The sequence below is a fragment of the Lissotriton helveticus genome, chromosome 6 (assembly GCF_964261635.1).
Source record: "Lissotriton helveticus chromosome 6, aLisHel1.1, whole genome shotgun sequence".
Lineage (NCBI taxonomy): Eukaryota > Metazoa > Chordata > Amphibia > Caudata > Salamandridae > Lissotriton > Lissotriton helveticus.
The window spans coordinates 1,093,542,254-1,093,556,866 of NC_136067.1; the positions used below are offsets into that span (position 1 = coordinate 1,093,542,254).

Sequence of the window (14,613 nt, forward strand, 5' to 3'; positions counted from 1 at the left end):
TTTCTTATTTATACTCTCGGTGCATAATTTCCCTCCAAATCAGACTCTTTTTTTCCACTTATATTAGTGTTGTAGTTTTAACTGATCTTAAACCATACCCTCTCCTGTAGAAGCAGATGTTTTTAAAGTGTTTTTATTTTTTATTTTTACGTTTGTGCATGGGGATTCCCTGTAAGTACTGCAACGAATGTTGTGAATAATGTCTTGAGATGATTGACATTTGTTTCTGTTCTCTCTGCCTCCTAATCAACCTTTGAAGGACTACAAAGCCTCTAGCTCAACATGTTAAGTGCAGTATGCTGTAGGAAAGGTACTTTCATAGATCAGACTTTTCTAAGGCTCTTCAGCTTTCGATGACTACATAGGTACTTGATGCCCCTAACCACAACACCTTGGAGTGAGGATTCCCTTTACCCCTGATACAAAAACTTTTCCAGATGACACAATACACTATGAGAATGGTGATGTCTGCTCAGTGACACACCAACCTTCATTATTGCACAGTCAATATTTCTGTCAAGCTATAAACATCAAATATGTTTCCTTCCATTGGCAAAAGGTAGAAAGAATTTCAAACTGTTGCAGAACTGGAGTAAATGTCACAAATAAACAGTTTATCAAAGTAGGACTCAAACAAAAAGGATCATCTGATCGAGACTACTAGCCGCAGATTCCTTCATGTAGAATTATCCCCAGGCGTGAGACTTTTTTTGCTGCATCATCTCTGTGCGCTGGGGGCGGGGCGACATCACGCGACTCAGCACAGGCGTCTTCCGCGCATGTGATATCAGCGAGGTCACATAAGCCCCACCCCGGCGCGCCTACGTCAGTTTTTTCCTTTTCTGCGTGCAACGCGGATCCGGTCTTGCCACGGGCCTGTTTGGGGCCCCTTTTTTCTTCACCAATTGTCTTTTGTCTGGTGGAACAGTGTGTGAATGCCTTTGGGCTTCAAAACGTGCACATCGTGTGGGCGTCTTATGTTGGTGACGGACCCTCATCTTATTTGTATGTGGTGTTTGTGGGAGGATCACGGCGCCACTGATTGTGAGGTTTGTCAACAGTTGAAGCCGAAGTCGCGGTGGGAGCTCCGAATGAAACTTCGCGAGCCTCGCTGGCGTCTCCTCCTCCTCTCCCTCCTGGGGCATTGACGGATCCCTTGCCTCGTGCGGGGCACTCCGCGGCGCCGCCGGTTGCTTCGGCTCCGGCACCGACTGGTTCGGATGCAGGCTTGGAGGATGTGGTGCTGTTGGGGTGCGACCCCTCTGGGGTCCCTCTTTCAGGCCACAGCGTCTCCGCCTCACCGCAAACTCCTGCAGGAGTCCCTGTGGTGTCACGGGAGGTCACCGGGGCTCGGGTCGCATCGCTGAGCCCCGCTCGGCCCTCTGGGCAGGCGAAGACCTCGTCCAAGGCTGAGCTGACGCTGCCTCAGCGCCGGTGTCTGCTTCAGGCAGCGCCATAGGGGTCGGTAACCTCTCCTCATCCCGATCTGGGTCGAGGTGGGGTGGGGACTCCACGTCCCCCTCCGGGTCCTTCTCGTTCCTCCCCGCGGGTGGCTGCCTCGTCAGAGGGCAAGTGGAAGGTTGATTCGTCCCTGGCACTACCGCATAGGTCGCCGGACCGCCTTTGCAACATTCTGGGCCAAGGCTGGCGGAGGACTAAGGGTCACTCCCCTGGTCCCTCTCGTCCCTCCACGCAGGCAGCTGCCTCGGCGGAGGTCGAGTCGGTTTGACTTGGAGGAGCCCTATCCAGTCTCTCCTTCGGTGTCGGATGGTGCTGGCATCCTACCTCAGGGTGCGGACTCCACGGCTCCACACAGAGGTCGTGCCGCGGATTCGTCTTCAGACGTTCCCTCTTCTCCGGAGGCTGGCTACATATTGGTGTCCTCTTACCCGGAGACTGGCTGCCGTATGGTGTCTTTTTCGCCGGCGTCGTTGAAGGGTGGCTCCCCGCCTTTTCTGAGGCCGCGGTGCTCGTCGGAGGAGCAGCAGGTCCCCCATTCTTCAGTGCCTTCGGGCTTCCAGGTCTGCCCTTCGCCCGTCCCGCTTGGCTTCGGGACCGCCGCCTTAATCTGCAGCCTTCACCCACGGAGGAGCTGCTTTCTTCTCTGCGGGGCCCTACGGAGGCGGGTGCGGCCTTCGCTCACACGGTGTCCACGGCTGTGGACATTCTGCGCATGGGGGACCCGATTTCTCATTTTCCGGCGGACTATCTCTTGGAGGTTCTCCACTGGGGCTCTGGTGGGAGGGTGATCTTACTCACCTTTGAGGGTTCGCTCCTTTCTTCTCTGACCGGGGCTTGGAGGCGTCCTGCCTCAGGCGAACCGATGCCCCAACACCTTCTGCACCGACACCTTCCGGCCCCACGTGACCTGGCGTGTCTCTCCCTCAAACCCTCTGCTGCCAGTCCACTTTTGAGGACCGCTTTCCCCTCCCTGCCGCCACTGTTGACTCCGCCGTCCCAGAAGGCCTGTTGGCTGGACTCTTGGGGGTGCAACATGTTCGCCTCAACCAGTGAGGCCCTGCGGGCCCTTAACACCTTGTGTGTATTGTCAAGCGCCTTCTCTTGTTTGTGGGACTCGGCTGAGTCTCTGGGATCCGCGGCTTCCCAAGAGACTGTTCAGGTGGACTTGCTTTATCATGCTTTGGATAGCCAGGAGCTGGCGACGTTTATTCTCCACTCCGCTCTGGACATCTCGAAGGTGTTGGCTTCTTCAGTCCCCCTCCGTCTCCATGCTTGGCTTTGGGACGGCGTGTTCCCTGAGAATATTCGGGAGCGGCTCATTGATCTTCCGTTTGATGGCAGCTTGTTGTTTCGTGCCCGGCTGATTCTGCCATCCTGAGGTTCCTGGCGGGGCTCCGTCCTCCGCCGCCTCCTCCTCCGCCTTATTTTCCTCCTTCACCTCCTCAGTGACTGCTGAGTTGATCTGGGTTTGGGCTTTTTGGATGCCCTGGCTGTAGATGGTATTTGCTGGCCATTGAGTCCTCCTTGCTGGGACTTTGACATTGTTGACTGCTGGACGGCCCTTGTTGGCTGTGTGTGTGTGTGTTTTTTGCTGGAATAGTTAAACAGTCTTGGCCCAGAGATTAGGCCTTCTGTTTTTCTTTGGGCTGATGTCAAGCCTTCCGCTGGGCTATTTTTTCCTGTGACTCTTTGCTTTCTCCTCTGCTGCGGAAGTTCTTCCAAAGAGGGTTCCTGTGTTTTGGGACTTACTGTACCCTATGTGGGGTAGTGGTAGCTGTTATATAGCTATGCTCTGCTGGGGAGTGCTGGTTGCCTTCGGGTGCCTGTTCTCTAGGGCGTTTCTGTATGTTGCTATTGCTTCCCGAGGTTGTGTGTGCGGCCCTTGTGGTAGTAGGTCCGGCCATTTCCTCTCCCTCCTGCTCTTGTGCTGAGAGCTGGGATGCTTCAGAGTCCTTTATGCTTCTGGCGGCTTATGGTTGTAGCTTCCGCTCTGGCTGGCCTGTTGCCTTCCCTCTGGGTGGGCTTGCCTCTTTCCATGGTTTCCTTGGACCCTCTGGGCTTCTTCTTCTTGTTTCTCTGCCTGTCCTGGCGTTGGGTGGAAGTTCTGTTGCCCCGTGGGTGGAGTGGGGTGCTGTTGTGAATGTGTGGGCCTCTACTCTTCCTTCTCCCTCCTACATCCCTTCTGGGGCTGCTGGTGTTGGCTTGTGGGGGTCCTCTTGCATGGTAGGGACGAGGTTGCCTCCCTGGTCTACAGGTCTGGTCCCCTGTGGGCTTTCTGTTCTGTCCAGACTGGTGGGGTCCTTTCGCAGACACTCCATCCCTGTGGGTAGGGTATCTATTCTATGTGAAGGACTCTGCAGCTAGAAGTCTCTATCAGATGTACGAGTTACTTACCTTCGGTAATGATGTATCTGGTAGAGACGATTCTAGCCGCAGATTCCTTCATGGCCCGCCCTTCCTCCCCATTCTGCGAGGATCCCTGGGCTGGTCCTTGGTACTCGCCTCCAGGTTGGGGGGGGGCATGTCTTCTGTGAGTGCCTTATTTTGCTCTTGACGATGGCTCCGTCTGGGTGCTGTTCTTCCCTCCTCTTGGTTCTGGGAAGGTAGGGTTCTGGTGCTCCTATGCCCCACTGCTCTGGCTGCTCCAGGTCAGGGAGGAGGTTTGTTGCCAATATCTCCCTTCCCTTCCTGCTAGGGGCCTGGCCCCTCTACCTCCTCTGAGTTGGGCCCTCTGCTCATGCCTTGCCCTTGTATCTTGGGGGGGTGGATGCCCTCTAGGCTGGGGTGGCTGGGAGTTGGTTGTTCCTGCCTGTTGGGTCTGTCTCCCCTTTCTTGTTTCGGGGTGTGTTGTAGGCCTGCTACATGTGCCATGACTTTACGCAGGTCCCTGTCTCCGGGGAGTGAGGTGGGGCGTTGCTGTCTATGCATTGGCGGGGTGGCTGCTCAGGGCTCTGTTCTCTCTCTCTCCCTCTCCCTCTCCCTCTCCCTCTCCCTCTCTCTCTCTCTCTCTCTCTCTCTCTCTCTCTCTCTCTCTCTTCCCTCTCTCTCTCTTCCCTCTCGTCTCTCTCTTTCCTCTCTCTCCTCTCTCTCCTCTCTCTCCTTGGACACTGCGGTGTTGCATTATTCTTGTGGGGTTCTTTTTTGTATACTCTTTCGCACATTGTTCCCATGCTCCCATAGTTTTTTGTTTGGTGACTCCGCGTTGTGGTGCCGAAAAGTTCTCCGAAGAAAGCTGACGTAGGCGCGCCGGGTTGGGGCTTATGTGACCTCGCTGACATCACGTGCGCGGACGACGCCTGGGCGGAGTCACGTGATGTCTCCCCGGCACAGGATGCTGTCGCCAAAAAAAGGTTTTCCGAATCCAGTCTCACGCCTGGGGATAATTCTACGTGAAGGAATCTGCGGCTAGAATAGTCTCTACCCGATACATCGTTACCGAAGGGAAGTAACTCATACTTCAGCGTTGTTTCCCTATGTGGGGAACTGCATGAAGGTATGATAGTATAAGACAAAGAAAGATTTAGTTTTCAACAAGTAACAAAGAGCATTTGATGGACAATGAAAAGAACCTTGAAGTAAATGTGGTAAGGTAACGCAAACCAGTGCTGATTCCAGAAAAAGGGAAATGTGGCCAAACATCCATGTACCAAAATTACCCTGGCCATCACTTTCTTGACTATCTGTTGCAGATGCAAGCTGAATTTTGTTCAGCCTAGAAGAGGGAATTTTTGCAGTTCAGAAAGATCCTGTCATTGCATTGATGGCTGACTTGCCATCTTCTAGCATGAGACCAGTAATGATTGTGCAAAGTGCCTACACAAATAAACAAACAGCACATCAATAACACCGTATACACGAGGTGGCAGGCCAAAGAAAGATTGAGGTCGAACTTGAAACCCATCTTTTACACTATTAAGAGGCTGGTACACCCCTATTTACCTATTTGTTCGAAGGATGTTCTCAACGGTGACCCGTGATCAAAGACAACTGTCCAGTACCTGGTGAGAAAAACAGGATGGTAGTGGAGGCAGCGTAGTAAAGCAGAACAATACATTTTATCAACAACATGATTTGTTGATTGATCAGTCTTTATTTTCTCATTTACTTATTTGAATATCTACATATTTTGCGCCACTAAACGTAGTAAATAGAAGTGGCCTGTGATGCATCTATTCAGAGGACAGTGCAGTGCAGGCTGTCAGGCCTTAGACATGAGTTTCAACCAAATGTTGTTTCTACCCCCTTTTCTAAGAAGATGCCCTTTATGAACCCAGGTAAATTAAGAAAGCCTGTGCAGTCTCCTCAGTTTGTGGCTTTTTTCACTAGTGACTTTTCAGTGCATGTTTCAATGTCTTCGGTTTATTATCTAAAACAAAGATTACACCAGCATCTGCAACTTTGCACAAGCATTTTTTGGGCCACACAATAGATGCAGCTCCATCAGCCACTGTGAGAATGGCCGCTTGTCAGCAAAAAAGCCACTAACGATTGGCCACGATCAATAGAGACAGAATTTCAGACTTCTACTCAGTTGGGTAATGGTCGCTGTGGTCCAGTAAGTGCTGCAAGTGTTTGCCAGTCATATGTTTATTTACAAACCATGTGGCAGTGCTCCAACAAAGCAAAGTTGTGACTTCATGTCCTATTTGACATGAAGACTCTTCCAACTAAAGCAAAGGACTCTGTGCCTTACGGTATTAAAGCTCTTGTTATTTTTCATCTTTGCTGCAACACACAAGCCATCCTGGTCATCGGGGTTTCCTAACTAATTGTACATATTATTGTAAGTGCAGTTGTTACCTTTGATAGATGAAAAAAAGCCCTCAAGGCAAGGAGGTGGTACTGGAAGCAGCCACACAAAACATTTTTTTTAAAAAGGGTCCTAGGGAAACAATATTTAAAGACCAGGGAGTATCCTATCCCCAATCCACAACCGAAACAACAAAAAGGGAACTACCGGTCTATAAGAGTCAAGACAAGGAGAGAGAGAAACAGAGAAAGCAGGGTTAATGCAAACCTCCATTCATTGAGGCAAAATAAGTCCCATCAGCCCACCACAGTGGCGGAGCATCGTAATTTGGGATTGGTTGTACTTAGTATGACTGCTGTAGCCCACACCTATCCAGGCGGACAGCTACATTACAGTCATTACCAGATATACACCCAGCCACTTGAATATTTTGCTCAGTGGTGCTGATGATTTGCAGTGCAAAATAGTGTAACGAAAATGTGCAGAAAAGTTCAAATGGACTACTGAGACAGAAATGACTTTAATAAACGCTATCTTAGTGTCAAGATTAAAACCAGATGCAGATAGTTTGAAAAAATAACTATCGTGAGCAATAGGAAAAAAATTGGCCTACTTGTTTCAGCCCTACACACCCTAAGACACCAGGCTTTCTTCAGGACCAGACGTAAACTACGCTACTGCAAATATTGCGAAAAATTGTGCACAAAATATATATTAAGTATTTAGTGATTGGTAAGATACATCCTACCAGAACCTGTGATACAAAGTTGAATATGGTTTATAGCTATCACAGGAGATGCATCTTCTTTCCTAAAAAATAATATAAACATGCTTAGCATTAAACCAAGTTCACACATTTCAAAACTATCATAGTCTTGACATCGATACTATCACAATATAGGCAATATCCTGACCCAATAAAGTGGCACAAATTGCAGAATACTCCATTAGCAAAATAGTTAGGTAAAGTCGTAAGTACTCACCCAGCTTTATGTGGGAGTACGCCTCACCTGGCATCTGCTCAGTTGATGAGGCCCGCTCTGTAACGTGGGTAGACATAACAATCACACAGGTGCAGCATCCACCTATGTCCATCTCCCAACTTATATACACACATAAAAATAACCTTGTGACTGAAAACGCCAAATGACCATAGCTGTACCTCCAGACCCCACACATAGTGGAGTAATATGGATGAAATAGTGAACAACAAAGTTCTCAAATGCCTTCTGTTTCTTTTACTCACAGCAGAATCATGTTAACCTGGTCACTGTCCTTCTTCGTTATATGAAGTCGGACCAGTGTACCACATTTATGCTGCAAGATTTTCAAATAAAATTGTAAAAAGGACAAAGGATCAGTAATGTTGAAAACACTGTCGGTTACAGTGAGGACAGTAAACCGCCTTAGCCTCTTTGTGTATATGTCAAGAACTGAGCATGCGAGCAGCTGCCTAGACTTCAGGCGCGAGAGTATCCAAAACACCTGGTGCGACAAGCATGGAAGAGGGCTGCAAATAATAACCGTGACGCCTTGCTTGAGGGCCCAGTTGAAAAAGAACCACTTGAGAGGTTAACCTTTGTCACGACATTTAGTGTATTGTCCAATCATGTTCAGAAAATGGTGCGTAGACACTGGAAAATCTTAAACGTGGCTACTAGCACTATTCTGACTCCCTTATTTTCATTCAAGAAAGCAACTAGTTTGAGAGATAGCCTGGTCCATACCAAACCTAGGCTACAAATGCGTGAGGCACCTAATACACTGTGGGACCTTCCGGCTGTTCGTCGTCACTATCCTTGTGGCGGTTGCAACGCATGTCCCCAAACGCATAAGACAGAGTCAGTTGACATTGGAACAGATAAACCTTGGATTCTAACCACCCACACCAATTGCAACTCCGAGAAAGTCATTTACATGATTACTTGCCCTTGTTCCTTGAGATACATTGGGATGACTACATGAAAGGTTAAGCTGAGAATCAGTGAACATAAAAGCACAATAAGATGTAATAAACAATCTACACGTCTTACTAATCACTTCCTAAACCTCAGACGTAAGGCAGAAGACATGAAGTGGATAGTGTTGGAGCATCCTTTTATACCATCTCATGTGAGTGACATTACAAGGTTCCTCTTTGTTAAAGAACAAAAGTGGACATACAGACTCAGAAGTGACAGTCAGGGACTTAATGATGAGATTCCGTGGGTGACCTAATGATTACTTCCATCACTGTTCCTAGGTTGCTTGGTTAGCTTCATTAAGTGGACCATCAGACCAGGTCCCTACTCGGTTCCCTTATGGGTATGTTGCTTAGAGCATATATGCTGTATGGCCAGATCTACCCATATAATTCTTGGTAGATAGCATTTTGATTAGTTGGCTCTCTATAAACTCATTATGTGTGACATCAACAAAATGTCCTTGATAATATATTAACACCACCACTTTGGGAGCCTTTATTCCAGTGAGGACAAGAAATTAAAAAAAAAAATATATATATATATATATAGATATATATATATATATATATATATATATATATATATATATATATATATATACATATATATATATATATCTATATATATATATATTCACTGAAAAAACCATAGGTTTGACACCAGTTATAGTTAGCTGGAAATTTTACTCGCATAAAACCAATGAAATTCCCACGTTATAGTTAGTTGGACTCACTATAACTTGCGCGTGCAATGCACTGCTGATGACGTCACATATTACATCACTCATGACATGGTCAGTGACATCAGTCATGACATCACTGATGACACTATCCAGTGAATGTGTGTCTTTTTAAAAAATAAATGTGTTATATATGTATATGTAAAAGTTGATGGAAGAATAATTGTTTAAATAAGTGATTACTTGGATGTTTTTTTTTTTTAAATTGATTGGTTAACTGGTTTATTAAGTGTATCTTAGTGAATACATATATTAGAGAGTAATGTTTAAATATATAAATATATGTTTTAGTGTTTCACTTTGTGTATAAGTGGTTGCATGGGTTGGTGAGTAGCTACATGTGTATGTATATGGGTTATTAGATGTTTTTCTTAGTATCAGTATGAGTGTTTGTATGGTTTGGTGGGGGTATTACTTAACACATAGATGCATGAATGACTGACTCTCTCTTTGTATGTGTTTTGAAGACCGCATATGTGCAGGACTGTATGGGTGGAAGACTGTGTATATGTGTGTGTTAGTGAGTGAATGACTGTCTCACTAGTGTCTTTATCAGTAACTACATATGTTTTAATCTAATATATGTGAATATTGATGTATATAAGTGAGTATATGTGAGAGAAAGAGATTGTAAGAGTTCCTGTTTAGATAAGCATGTGTTTCTATAAGTGATTGTTTAAGAGAGTAAGTATGTGTAAGTTTCCATAGAAGTAAGGTGGTTGTGTGTGTATAGCTGTATATGCAAATAAATGGATGTTCAATAGTTTATTTGCATGTGTGAATATGTGTGAGAGTATCTTTTGGATGACTGTCGGTGTGTAACAGGATGTATAGGTGTATCACTACATATCATGAGTGAGTATATGTACGAGTGACTATATAGAACTTTTGATCAATGAGTGGATGTGTATATAGATGGTGGAATTATTGAATTGGTTGTTGTAACTGGTATGGGTATCTCCATTTTTTTGAAAATTTTAGTTTCTATTTTTGAATATGTGTTTCAAGGGTTACATTTCAGTGAAAAGAGGTCTGTCACTCTGTCACAAGGATGGTGTTATCAGTGATGTCATGACTGATGTCACTGACCATGTCATGAGTGATGTAATATGTGACGTCATCAGCAGTGCATTGCACGCGCAAGTTATAGTGAGTCCAACTAACTATAACGTGGGAATTTCATTGGTTTTATGCAAGTAAAATTTCCAGCTAACTATAACTGGTGTCAAACCTATGGTTTTTTCAGTGAATTTCATAGGTTTTGTAAATGCTATTTCCTAACTATAACATGTGTAAAACCTATGGTTTTTTCAGTGAATTTCATTGGTTTTTTAAATGCTACTTCCTAACTATAACGTGTTTAAAACCTATGGTTTTTTCAGTGAATATATATATATATATATATAAAATTTCTATGGCAAAATGAAACCCCTCATTTTGTTCCTTTTCAAATTAAATGTATTAAGTGTTACCACTTTATTCCAATCAAGATGACTTCAGGTGTGCCATACTTTTGTCATAAGTAAGACTGTTAGCGTTCTAGTTGTTCTTTAGAACACTCTGGGACATTCTGTCATTGGGCTATAGTTGGGCTACATCTGGCTGATATTTGGGCTACATTTGGGCTCTTTTGTCTCTGGTGGCCATCTTGGGAGACTGCATATCAGAATTTTTTTAATGAAATATAAGAGGATTTGAGAAGTCACTCAAAATGTGCCCTAATTTTTCTTTCTTCAGCACTAATCATAATTTCTATGGCAAAATGAACCCCCTCATTTTGTTCCTTTGCAAATTAAATGTTTTAAGTGTTAACACTTTATTCCAATCAAGATGACTTCAGGTGTGCCATACTTCTGCTTCAGTACAAATAATTGTTTCCTACCTCTCTGACACAAAACTTACCTCTCTTTCCAGACCCCCCTCCTCCCCCCCCTGTCTTGATAAAGATCCGCGTGACCACCAATCGGGGCACATCAGGATCGAAACGTCGACGCACAATACTGGTCAAGAACCCTCCGGGAACGGGCACAGTCACCATCTGTCTCCTTGGAGTACTAACTTAGAACTCTGACCGCCAAAAATCTTTCCCCCCGCCCACTCTTCCTTGTATAAACTTTGTATATATTTGTAAATATGTGTCACTAAATTTGTTGCACTATTCACTTTGCTCACTAATAGTCACCTTTCACTTATAATTGAAACTGAAATGGAATGAAGTAATTCCGGTGTTTTAATGTGACTTTGCTTTTTCATATAAAAGTTTTGAACTATATTTGTTGTCAGAGAGCTCCTCTCATTTTTATTGGTTATATTTTGTTATGAGCTAACCTAGCCTTCACGCAAAAGCAATTTATTCACCCGACAGAACCATTTTTGTCTTTAACCATACTTTTGTCATAAGTAAGACTGTTAGCGCTCTAGTTGTTATTTAGAATACTCTGGGACATTCTGTCATTGGGCTATAGTTGGGCTACATCTGGCTGATATTTGGGCTACATTTGTTTTTTTTTGTCTCTGGTGGCCATCTTTGGGCTACATTGGGCTACATTTGGGCTCTAACATATATATATATAGCCCAATGTAGCCCAATATATATTTTTTCAAAGTTAATTTTCTCAGCAACTACTGAACAGATTTACACCATTCAAAGAAAAGCGTAATCTGTAAGCCGGACTCTACCTCTCTACCAAATTTCTTATAAATCCATTCAGCCGTTCGAGCTGTAACCGTGTCTAAACGTCCTATGGAAAATAACATGGGGAAAACACGTTTTGGGACCCCCCTTTTATCTCAGCCCCCACTTAACGAATCCCCCCAAACTTTCAGGGAAGGAGCGGAGCGGAGCAGGCCATCTTCTTTGAGAAATTCGCAAAGATTCGTCCACCGGCGCCAAAGTTATTCTCAATAGAATGTTGCGGATTTCCTATGGAAACTAGGTCCTAACTATAACTAACTACTGGCGACCGCCAGTAGGTAATACATATATATATATATATATATATATATATATATATATATATATATATATATATATATATATATATATATATATATATATATATATATATATATATATATATATATATTAAGACACTTAAACATCATGATGCCCGTTCCTTGTGTCAACCTCCTCACCTGGTTATTATGACTTCCAGCTTGGTTTGCTGCACATGTCTCTAACGGCTAGCCTTCCTTCAGTATTAATACAACTGATAGAATTTTCATATCCAAAAGATTTTGTGTCTCAAGGATAGCCTGGCCGGGGGGTAACATGAATCCAAAACTTATGGTAAAGTAGGTCGACTATATTGATAAGGGAACTTACCAAGATGCACTTATCGGAGAAACTACAATCCCTGTTAGGGATGTTGTGACTTCCGCGTTTACACGCATGCGCATTACAGACCGGCTGTAAAGGGCGTCCCCGGTTTTCTGCCACATAGAATATACCGTCTTACGATCACTGGTATTTGAAGTAGTTGGTTTACCATTAATTCATTGACCTTCTGCCAAAATACATCTATATTGGATGAACTAATCCCCATTATGAATATAGCTCATTCCGTGTTTATATGCATGAGCATTAATAATCTGGCATATATTCACCCGCTATTTATTTTCTAAACATCATGATCAAGTACACTAATACTACACCAAGACGAGTTCTTTGACCGTCTATTTGATCATTAGCCAGATGGTCTTTACTCTGATAAGCGACTAAAACTACATTTCCCAGTTTTCTATGGTAGTCCGCTCGTCACTGGTGAGCATGCGCACCTACAATCAGGAAGTATTGCCTCCCGATCGGCATACTTTCTACGCTCCCACAGGAATTTTTGCCAATGAAACATCTGCATTTAGAGGACAACCACCCACATGCCGGGTTACCTCCCCTTCGGCTTAGCGTCACAGAGGGGTACCGACGGATAGGTAGGTGGTAGATGCTTGTGCGTTTTTGGCTGTACTTTTTAGTATGAACACCGCCACTCGACTGGGTGACCCAGGGGAGAGTCTGCTAACATGTTTAAACTTGACATATGGGAACAGATGCCCCCCTACTGCTTTTCTGTTGATTGCGCTGCAGGTTAGGCAGTTGTCTACATGCTTAGCGTTTGGGATACGTGACAAGGCCCGACTTTGAATATGGAAACAGACACACACAGCCCTCCTACTCTTCTTCTGTTGCTCGCACTGCAGTCTAGGCAGCTGCTCGCATGCTCAGTTCTTGACATATACACGAAGAGGCGAAGGCGGTTTACTGGCCTCACTGTAACCGACAGTGTTTTCAACATTACTGATCCTTTGTCCTTTTTACAATTTTATTTGAAAATCTTGCAGCATAAATGTGGTACACTGGTCCGACTTCATATAACGAAGAAGGACAGTGACCAGGTTAACATGATTCTTCTGTGAGTAAAAGAAACAGAACGCATTTGAGAACTTTGTTGTTCACTATTTCATTCATAATATTCCACTATGTGTGGGGTCTGGAGGTACAGCAATGGCCATTTGGTGTTTTCAGTCAAAAGGTTATTTTTATGTGAGTATATAAGTTGGGAGATGGACATAGGTGGATGCTGCACCTTTGAGATTGTTATGTCTACCTATGTTACAGAGCAGGGTCTCATCAACTGAGCAGGTGAGGTGAGGCGTACTCCCACATAAAGCTGGGTGAGTACTTACGACTTTACCTAACTATTTTGCTAATGGAGTATTTTCCAATTTTTGCCACTTTATTGGGTCAGGATATTGTCTATATTGTGATAGTATCGATGTCAAGACTGATTGTTTTGAAATGTGTGAACTGTGTTTAATGCTAAGCACGTTTATATTATTTTTTATGAAAGAAGATGCATCTCCTGTGATAGCTATAAACCATATTCAATTTCGCATCACAGGTTCTGGTAGGATGTATCGTACCAATCACTAAATACTTAATATATATTTTGTGCACAATTTTTCGCAATATTTGCAGTAGCGTAGTTTACATCTGGTCCTGAAGAAAGCCTGGTGTAAGACACCTCTAGGGCTGAAACATGTAGGCCAATTCTTTTCCTATTGCTCACGATAGTTATTTTTTCAAACTATCTGCATCTGGTTTTAATCTTGACACTAAGATAGCGTTTATTAAAGTCATTTCTGTCTCAGTAGTCAATTTTAACTTTTCTGCACTTTTTCTTTACACTATTTTGCACTGCAAATCATCAGCACCACTGAGCAAAATATTCAAGTGGCTGGGTGTATATCTGGTAATGACTGTAATGTAGCTGTCCCCCTCAATAGGTGTGGGCTACAGCAGTCATACTAAGTACAACAAATCCCAAATGACGATGCTCCGCCACTGTGGTGGGCTGATGATACTTATTTTGCCTCAATGAATTGAGGTTTGCACTAACCCTGCTTTCTCTGTATCTCTCTCCTTGTCTTGACTCTTGTAGACCGGTAGTTCCCTTTTTGTTGTTTCGGTATTTGAAGCAGCACCTTCCAGAAGCCATGTTCAGGTATTTGAGTTGAGGGATTTTTTCCCATCATTGGATTGGTTAGCAAAACAAAGTTGATATCCCTGACTTCCAGACCTGTAGACGACGGAATTACTTTGATAAAAAAGACCATCCTCGAGGTTTCCCTTCTGGTAGATCACAGAGTAGTAGTCATGCTGATGGCCTGCACTGCAAAACTATACAGACACCGGACGACTT

General features: G+C 44.3%; 1 protein-coding gene across 4 annotated transcripts in view; it reads left to right on the forward strand.

Annotated features, from left to right (window-relative positions):
* BIRC6 (baculoviral IAP repeat containing 6) overlaps positions 1-14,613 on the forward strand; it is a 2,208,279-nt gene that overhangs the window by 1,742,035 nt on the left and 451,631 nt on the right. The window lies entirely within an intron of this gene.